The sequence below is a fragment of the Asterias amurensis genome, chromosome 14 (genome assembly GCF_032118995.1).
Source record: "Asterias amurensis chromosome 14, ASM3211899v1".
NCBI lineage: Eukaryota > Metazoa > Echinodermata > Asteroidea > Forcipulatida > Asteriidae > Asterias > Asterias amurensis.
The window spans coordinates 3,022,047-3,032,303 of record NC_092661.1 but is presented as its reverse complement, the minus strand read 5'-3'; the positions used below and the strand labels follow the sequence as shown (position 1 = coordinate 3,032,303).

At 35.0% G+C, this 10,257-nt stretch overlaps 1 protein-coding gene across 1 annotated transcript in view; it reads right to left on the bottom strand.

Annotated features, from left to right (window-relative positions):
* LOC139946765 (bromodomain and WD repeat-containing protein 3-like) overlaps window positions 1–10,257 on the bottom strand; it is a 221,162-nt gene that overhangs the window by 172,891 nt on the left and 38,014 nt on the right. The gene's annotated exons all lie outside the window — the stretch shown is intronic.

Sequence of the window (10,257 nt, the reverse complement as noted above, 5' to 3'; positions counted from 1 at the left end):
CTTAAAAAATCATAAGGCCTTGTGAACTTTGCGCTCGAAAAAAAATCACAAGGCCTTGTGAACTTTGCGCTCGAAAAAAATCACAAGGCTATAGCCTTGTAAACTTTTTGCTCTTAAAAAATCATAAGGCCTTGTGAACTTTGCGCTCGAAAAAAAAATCACAAACTTTTTGCTCTTAAAAAATCATAAGGCCTTTTAAACTTTGCGCTCGAAAAAAATCACAAGGCTATAGCCTTGTAAACTTTTTGCTCTTAAAAAATCATAAGGTCTTGTGAACTTTGCGCTTGAAAAAAATCACAAGGCTATAGCCTTGTAAACTCTTTGCTCTTAAAAAATCATAAGGCCTTGTGAACTTTTTGCTCTTAAAAAATCATAAGGCCTTGTGAACTTTGCGCTCGAAAAAAATCACAAGGCTATAGCCTTGTAAACTTTTTGCTCTTAAAAAATCATAAGGCCTTGTGAACTTTGCGCTCGAAAAAAAAATCACAAGGCTATAGCCTTGTAAACTTTTTGCTCTTAAAAAATCATAAGGCCTTGTGAACTTTGCGCTCGAAAAAAGTCACAAGGGGTAAAGCCTTGTAAACTTTTTGCTCTTAAAAAATCATAAGGCCTTGTGAACTTTGCGCTCGAAAAAAAAATCACAAAGCTATAGCCTTGTAAACGTTTTGCTCTTAAAAAATCATAAGGCCTTGTGAACTTTGCGCTCGAAAAAATCACAAGGCTATAGCCTTGTAAACTTCTCGCTCTTAAAAAATCATACGGCCTTTTGAACTTTGCGCTCGAAAAAAATCACAAGGCTTATAGCCTTGTAAACCTTTTGCTCTTAAAAAATCATAAGGCCTTGTGAACTTTGCGCTCGAAAAAAATCACAAGGCTATAGCCTTGTAAACATTTTGCTCTTAAAAAATCATAAGGCCTTTTAAACTTTGCGCTCGAAAAAAATCACAAGGCTATAGCCTTGTAAACTTTTTGCTCTTAAAAAATCATAAGGCCTTGTGAACTTTTTGCTCTTAAAAAATCATAAGGCCTTGTGAACTTTGCGCTCTTAAAAAATCACAAGGCTATAGCCTTGTAAACTTTTTGCTCTTAAAAAATCATAAGGCCTTGTGAACTTTGCGCTCGAAAAAAAAATCACAAGGCTATAGCCTTGTACACTTTTCGCTCTTAAAAAATCACAAGGCCTTGTGAACTTTGCGCTCGATAAAAATCACAAGGCCTTGTAAACTTTTTGCTCTTAAAAAGTCACAAGGCCTTGTAAACTTTTTGCTCTTAAAAAATCATAAGGCCTTGTGAACTTTGCGCTCGAAAAAAATCACAACGCTATAGTAGCTTTATGAATTTTTCGCTTCTGAAAAAAATAAATCATAAGGCTATACTTGATAAAAATGCTGGACCTTACCCTTTATAGTTTTTTTAAGTTTTGCCCCAACTTTTAAGTAAAAATAAAAAAATCACAACTTCCTAGTTATTGCTTCAAATATTGTTATTCTTGGCATCTGTTCAATAAAAAAGGCTTCAGAAAAGCCTACCCCCAAAAATAGGCAAAAGTTGAGAAAAGTGCTGGCCTCACCCCCTATGATTCTTTCAAATTTCGGCCAATAAAAGGATGCCGATCGATCACCCCTGTGAACGAGGTTTGTGTACCCCTTTACTTTGTCTGTTTCCCAGACCCAAAAAACTTCGACTAGGCTCTATCGACAAGAGACGTCAAGGAATCTTTGGTCAGGGGACCAGACTACCCTTTGCTCCCCCGCGGCCATTTTCTTTTCTGAGTGCGGGCATGGTGTGTTAAGCTTCACGTGTGTGGTGAAAAAGCAGATTTTCTGCAACATTTTACATCGCAAACCGACATCAAAATTCAACAACTTTCACATGATAACTGCCGGATGTTCATATAATCAGGTAAGTGATTCATGTGTTGATGCAAAAGAGGAATATCCATGGATGAAATAATTTCTGAAAATATGTCGGAGTCCTGCACTGGCGATGTGATTGTCATGTACCAAATTGATAGTGTGAGCCAAAAATATTAACACTAAATGAGAAAATTCAACAATTTTAAATAATCATGTCTTAGAGTTCCGACTACAAGGAACATAATTAGTAAAAGTTCAGCTTCCGGAGTTGGGTGTAATATTTTCGCCATGGTACGGAACCTTTATACCCTGGACTCCGTTGCGTTGCCTGCATCAGGGGAGTCCAACCTGGGCTATGTACATGTCATGTATATGTGGAGAAAAATTAAAAGCCCCCGAACAATTTAAAGGCCCCTGAAGTAATTTTCCCAATGCCTTTTACTTCCTATATCCCCTCATTTGTATGAACACTAATTTACATCTATACTCAAAATATAATTTTGTTCTTTTTCAGAGTTCGTGGAATCTGATGTTTCCCTTTCATCAAGTGTATGCTGCCTCTCCCTGCATCTTAGAAGCCTTTCCAGCCACAACAGCAGTCACTGAGGTACACAGCCTCAACCATTCTGTGAGGCAATCTGTAAATCATATTCTATTACTAGCTGTAGGGCCAGAATAATTTATACCAACACATTTGCCAAAATTTCTCTCATACTTTTTTTCTCTTAAGACCCACATTATTTATGACTTTTTTTTTTTGTGGGGCCTCCGAAGAATCAGTTAAATTTCTATTAAAAACTTTCATTAAGGTCAGCCCCCAAGGATTTTGAAAAAAAAATTAGCTTTATAATAACGCATTCTATTTAATAGCAGTACAGTTTATCTGTTACTTGGTAGTTACTCCAAAAATTAATTACCATGAAAACGTTAGAGCACTGGTCATGTTGATGTTACAAAAATATTGTTGGAAAAACACCCTTTAAAGTAAAATGTAGTTTTAGGGAAAGTGGTAAAAATAGTTTCACCCCAAAACATTTACTCTGAGAAAGGCTTCAGGCATGAAGCCTTTCTCATGCATCTGAGAGCACACAATTTTATAAACGGAATATGGGGTTTTCTTTCATAATTTGTTTTAAACTTTAATGACCATTTGAGCCAAACCTTCCATTGGTTTGTTATTTATGCATTTATTGAGGCACACGAAGTGAGGAGACTGTTGTTTGATAATTACCAAAAGTATCCCAACCTTAATTATTTTCTAAAATTTATTTTTAATTAGTTCATCAACACCAAGAAGGCATCAAAGTTACAAGTTGTCCAAATATTAGGAATCATCAGAAAATAATAAGCAAACCAGACTAGATTGTTTATTTGAATTTTCAAAAATTTATTTGAACAAACTTTAAATGTCTTTCAGAGAAAGAAAACAATAACACTCACTTAGTGCATCCATACTGTTAGACATTACCCCCACCCACCCCAACCTCAAGAACTTGATTATGACTATGCTGTATGTTATGTTTCCTTAATGTTTCAATTAAAACAAATTTTGTTTTTGTGGGTGCTTTTTGCACTCCTATTGCTTCCTTACTATTCATTTTGATAGTTGCTTAAATTGATGGTTGGAAATATGCCAGTTGATGTACAATTACTTTTTGAAAACTTCATTGAAATTATTTCAAAATGTGTTTTTTTTTAATGCACTTGTCAAGTGCCACAATTCAAAAATTGTATTTGTAAAATCAAATACAGCTTTCAATTCATACTTGTGGTAATTAAAAAGTATTGAAAATGTGTATAGTTTCAAAATTGAACTTAAACCCCCAAAATATTCGCGAAGAAATATCAGCTGGCAAATAACAACCATAGCTAAGAAATATAAATGATCAACCAAGGAAGAAATGTAACCTGTTTTATCCAAAAGGAGTCCACTTGGCTAACAAAAAAACTAGTTTCATAAATTAACTATTTGTGTTTTGCAAACTTGCCAAAAAAATTTTTGTGCTTTTTCTTCATCTTACAAGAACTCAGAATATTTACAGAATCAAAGCGTTTTTTTTTTCTTTTCAAACAAATCTAATTAAATTTGACTCCTTTATGGTTTACAGGTTGCATTTCTTACTTATAAAGAAGGTACAACATTGGTATTCATATACTGCATATAGAGTGCACAAATTTTGACACAAAAAACGTTATCTCAAACTTGCAGCGTTTTCATAACACATTTCTTTATTTATTGTTTAACTCAATACAGTTTTTACTTCAAGTGGACATTTAGATGAATGTTTACTTGCATGCTTACCAAAATTGAAGGTAATGCATAAATTCCCGCAATAAACATGTAATTCAATTCACAATATTGCTATTTAGCGTAACTACCAATGTTGTATCTTCTGTAAAGGCCGCATCTTATAGCTTGTTCTGTGACTTTATAATATCAATCTTGGAAAGTTTTTGAGTGTTTTTGTCAAAAAATGACTAAGTCCAAAAAAAGACTAAGTACAAACATTGACTATGAGTTTCTGCTAAAAAAAATTACTAAGTACAAACAATGGCTAGTATTTTGGTCGAAAAAATGACTAAGTCCACAATAGAACACCGAAAGTCAATAATTACCAAGTGTTTTTGTCAAAAAATGACTAAGTACAAACATTGACTATGAGTTTGTGCTCAAAAAATTACTAAGTACAAACAATGGCTAGTATTTTGGTCGAAAAAATGACTAAGTCCACAATAGAACACCGAAAGTCAATAATTACCAAGTGTTTTTGTCAAAAAATGACTAAGTACAAACATTGACTATGAGTTTGTGCTCAAAAAATTACTAAGTACAAACAATGGCTAGTATTTTGGTCGAAAAAATGACTAAGTCCACAATAGAACACCGAAAGTCAATAATTACCAAGTGTTTTTGTCAAAAAATGACTAAGTACAAACATTGACTATGAGTTTCTGCTCAAAAAATTACTAAGTACAAACAATGGCTAGTTTTTTGGTCAAAAAATGACTAAGTCCACAATGGGACTCCATTTTATTGTTATATAAAGTCACAACAAGCTATAAGACGATACCTTTAATAAGGGGCTGTATTCCATTTTGATGTACCTAGCTATATAATCTAATTGTAATTTGAATTTGACGCCTTGTATAAGAGTCATGTGCAAATTTCTAGTTGATTATATTGTTGGTGTACATTGCTTTGGGATACAGTCTCTTCTGCACCCCTATAGGGGGTGCACTTGGTTGATCAATATTTTAATAATAGGGGGGGTAGGGCCAAACTTTTTACGGAGTTAATTTCGAACCGTACAACGGCACGAGAAATTTTTTTGGCTGACTTAGTCTATATAAAAAAGGCGTTTTTTTTAGGGATTTTTTTTGATTTTTTTAAGCACCACTGAACTGTAGAAGCAGCAGAGTTGTGCAAACGTGTGTGCCGATCGGTGTGGCCAACTACTATCGAGAAAGTGAAGCGACTAAATGATCTAAGTATTAATGGAAGGAAAGCATTTTATTAAGTTAAATCAAGTTAATGTTTTATTGATAGTCTGTTTTACCAATGTCCTGCCTTACATGATTGACAAACTAAAAAGATTGTTTTTTAAAAGTCCGAAGCCAAAAACAAACTTAAGATTTTATTTTTCAAAGTCCAAAACAAAAGTCGGAAAGGATTCTGTTGCCCGTTAAAATGTTTGATGAATCTGTATCAAGTGTACCATCGGACGTCTCCCCCTGTTCGGGCAAACACGTCGCTAAGTTCTTGGAGTAAAGTTTCAAGTTTGAATTTTGGTTAAAGTGTAAAAGGACGCTTCCACTCCGTCACCGATTGAGTCCTGTACCATCAGAATAACGAAGACTTCAACCCAGATGATGATGCGCTGATCAGAGAAACAAGATTCCAACATGGCGGCTGAATTTAAACATTTTGTAAAATTTTGTGACAAGCACAAAAAAACAGAACAGCATACTCAGGAATGTATTGGTTTCACTTGCATAAGACATACTAAAATTTGTTTTGGATTTGTTAAAACATCGCAACATTTTAACAGTGTGTGTGATTACACGTTCAAATGAAGTCAAATTTCAAAGTCAAAAATTAGGTTAAACACAAACATCAGATTTGCATCTTCATTGCAGAGTATCGTTACAGGAGATATTGTAGATGACATTGGGTTTATGGAGGATAACTAGACTGAGAAAAAAAAACTCTTCAAAAAAACTAACCTAAACAAATTCTAAACTCCTAAGTACAACAAAGTTTCAAATCCTACGGAACTACAAATTGCTAATGAAGTCCAAATAAAGTATTGAACATCTAGGATCAACAACTACTCCTACTGATTAACTTCATGTAAGCCTGCAAACCAACAACTGCATGCTAATGATTTTCGCACCAATTTTAAATTACAATGTTTTTGCGTAAAAATGGGTCCGACGTCGATGTTGGAAAATTTAGGTTTTATCAGTGACGATAAGATACTAAGTACAACAAAGTTTCAAATCCTACGGAACTACAAATTGCTGATGAAGTCCCAATAAAGTATTGAACATCTAGGATCAACAACTACTCCTACTGCTTAACTTCATGTAAATCTGCAAACCAACCACTGCGTACTAATGATTTTGTAACAATTATACACTACAATGTTTTTGCATAAAAATGAGTCTGACGTCGATGTCGGAAAATTAAGGTTTCATCAGTGACGATAAAATCGCTAATAACTTGGTGTATTTTCCATCTAGAAAGACACCTGTGATTCTGCAAACAGTGCATGACTAATGTGACGTCTTATTTAGATTTTCTATTCCTGCTGTGTTTTTTTGGCATAATATTCATAACTTAATCAATCTTACAAGCAAATAGAAATAACTAATTTGGTTATTTGTTTAATAATTCTACACTAATACTGGACTACTGTTTATGTTTCCTATAACTACCTAGCCATGTGACAAATTACTATGTTTGTTCCGAGGTTTAACTGAATAAGTCTACACTAATACTGCTAATCTGCTAATAAGCACCTAGTTTGATCCATTGTACACTACGCTGTTGTACATGTTGAGACGTTCTCTACAGGTTACATATCTTAAACTTGCCAACTCTTTTTAGAACCTGTCAAAATATTAATGACCAAGTGTCTTTGTCACGTTAACAGCCTAAATAACTAGAGAAACAAGATTCAAACATTGCGGCTGAACAAATTTGGTGAGTGTTTGTAAACCGCCTGAGTGTCGTCACCATGTTCAGCTGGAAAAGGGTTAATTAGTTGTAAAAACTGTTCACAATTATCAATAATTAATACCCTGAAGGATTTAAAACACCTGTTTATGAAAAATGTATACAAATCATGCACACCACAGTGGCAGTATTTGTTGCAAAAAGCAATGTCTATTGGTCAACATCATTTGTAAATCATTTTCTCAACTGATTGTCGTTAACATACCTACTGTAGAATCTGTCATAAAGCTGACCACTCAAAACCTACAATGAACAACCTAGTTAATTGGTCACTGAAATAGACCAATAGTTAACGTCATAGACTGAATGTTGTCAACCAGTTCAAGCGGGGTTTTAACTAAATCTAAAATCTAAACACTATTCTAACTGACGAAGGAGTGTACATACAACCTACTGTGGCTGAGAATTGAACCAGTCACAATTAACCGCATCTATCTAAGCAACGATGTTTCTTCTATAAAGGACCCTGTTAACTTCCTACACAATCCAAATGTCATCTTTGATATCTCCTTTTGATACAGTCAAAACTTCTTAACACAAGTGAAACCAATGTAAAAGCCTGAGTACCTGATTGAAATGTGAATAGCCATGTTCAGAATCTCGTTTCTCCGACCCTCGCACCAACATCTGGGTAGAAGTCTCCGTCATCCGTCAAGTTCAGAGGCTCCCTCAGATCAGAAGAGGATGTCCAGTGTAGAGAAGTTGCTCAAAAAGTAGACCCGTTTACACAGGAACAGTATAGAGAGACGGGTACCAACTTAGGATAACAAAATGATCAGGTAAAAAATGTGCAAAAAAGTGCAATGGTCCTCAGTCCTTGACACTTTTGATACAGGCCCCCAAAGACTTCAACAGGCAACCAAATCCTTTCTTTCTTAGGTTTTGTTTTTTGTCGGAGATCGAGAAAGTTGAAATAGTTTGTCAATCATGTAAGGTAGGACACCGGTAAGACAGACTACCAGCGCCACATTAACAAGATTTCACTTAATAAAATGCTTACCCAACCATTAACTCTTGGATCATTAGGTCGTCACACTTTCCAGATAGTAGTTAGCCACACCGACCGGCACACACGTTTGCACAACTCTGCTGCTTCTACAGTTCAGTGGTGCTTTCTACAGCATTTAATGAATGGTAACCAATTAATTTACTACATAATTTTTCAAATTATAAAAACAGCCAAGTACAACACTTACAATCCTTGAGTTGAAATAAAGTTATCTCTGAAATTAGAATTTTTTTTGTATCAGCTGATGCAAAAAATAAACTAAATAAAATTTAGAACTGTTAACTATTACTGTCGCAGCAATGCAAAGAACAAAAAAAACATTTTCATAAGAAGTTTGTGATTGTTTCGTAAAAAATATTGAACTTTTTAATTTTGAATTTGGACAGGTGTGCATCACACTCATCCAAACATGTCATGACTAAAATGAATAAATTTGGTTAAATTGATGCTGTACTCGTATTTCATTTTGAGTTGGACAGGTGTGCATCACACTTATCCAAACATGTCGTGCCAAAAAGGAATAAATTTAGTTAAAATGATGATGTACTTGTATGTCATGAAGATTGGTCCCAAGAATACAACTTTAGGATGTGTTCCGCTTGCATTCATTGTATTGAGTGCAAGTTGTACTTGGCTTCACAATCATCAAAGTATCAATATAGAACCAGAGACACTCCCACAATTTGAGTCACAAGCAAATTTTACAGAAAGTTTTGTAAACAAAAATTTCTGTAAAATTTGCTAGGATATTCCAACTCTGGGAAAAATCTAAAAAAGAAGAGTTTTTAAAGTGAGCAAAGTTTCAAAAGTAGTAGCGGGAAAAAAATTTGTAAAGAGAGTAAAACAAAAAATAAGAATTTAGAATTTTGTATTTTGGGAAGTAAAGTCGAGCGTTCTATATGAAAACTGTACACATTTTGTATGAACTCATTTCGTGGGAATGTCTCAATAAAGTGTTAAGATAATTTATGTAAAATACACAAATATTTTGCACTTGTGACCCAAATTACCAAAAAGGACAAATCTTTTCGCGTTGTCGTATTTCTTGTTCCAAAATAAAGTTTAAAGCCAAAATTAAGAATAGCTTTGACACTAATTTATTTTGCGTGTGTGGCCAACAAAAAGAATGATAGCGAAATGTTTCACGTAATGATTTGTCTTCTTTTTGTGAAGTTGGATCACAGATGCAGTCAAATGCACAATAATGAATAAATCCAGGCCTGATACTTCATGGGGGCAACAAAGGCGATAGCCTCGATGCCCCTGGTCATTGCCTTGGTGCCCTTGAAATGATCCAGTACAGATATACAATTTCCTCATAGGGTGCGTTTAACCAAGGAGAAAATGCTCTGGTGCCCTTGCCTTTTCAAAAAAAAAGCATACAGGCCTGTTAGTCTATAGACACAATTCACAACACAGGATTCAAGATTTATCACTGTTGTTGCAACAAATACCCCAGGTGGAAAGGGGGGCAGAGGTAAAATGGCCATTTCTGACATACATCCGCAAAAATTGACAGTAACCTTACCCCACAGACGAAGGGGGTCAGAGGTAACAGGGCAGGTGGATTAATAGAAAGTACCAGTCATTCCCTTCAAAGGTCATGTATGAATATATGAACCTCAACATTTAGTTTGCTGTGACCCAATCCCTAGCAGAAAGAGATGAAAGTCATGTGTGATGGTAGTGGTACAACAGTAAGCCACTAATGTAAAATGTTACTAAGTTTGTTGTGACCCAATCCCTAGCAGAAAGGGATGAAAGTCATGTGTAATGGTAGAGGTACAACAGTAATCCCCGAAACTAAAACTTTAGTAAGTTTGCTGTGACCCAATCCCAGGCAGAAAGGGATGAAAGTCATGTGTGATGGTAGTGGTACAACAGTAAGCCACTAATGTAAAACTTTACTAAGTTTGCTGTGACCCAATCCCTAGCAGAAAGGAATGAAAGTCATGTGTGATGGTAGTGGTACAACAGTAAGCCACTTAACTTAAACTTTACTAAGTTTGCTGTGACCCAATCCCTAGCAGAAAGGGATGAAAGTCATGCACCATGGTAGTGGTACAACAGTAAGCCACTGCTAGAGAACATGTTGATAGGTTCCTAGTTTGCTATGACGCAAACCCCTAGCAGAAAATTGCAAGAACATTTCA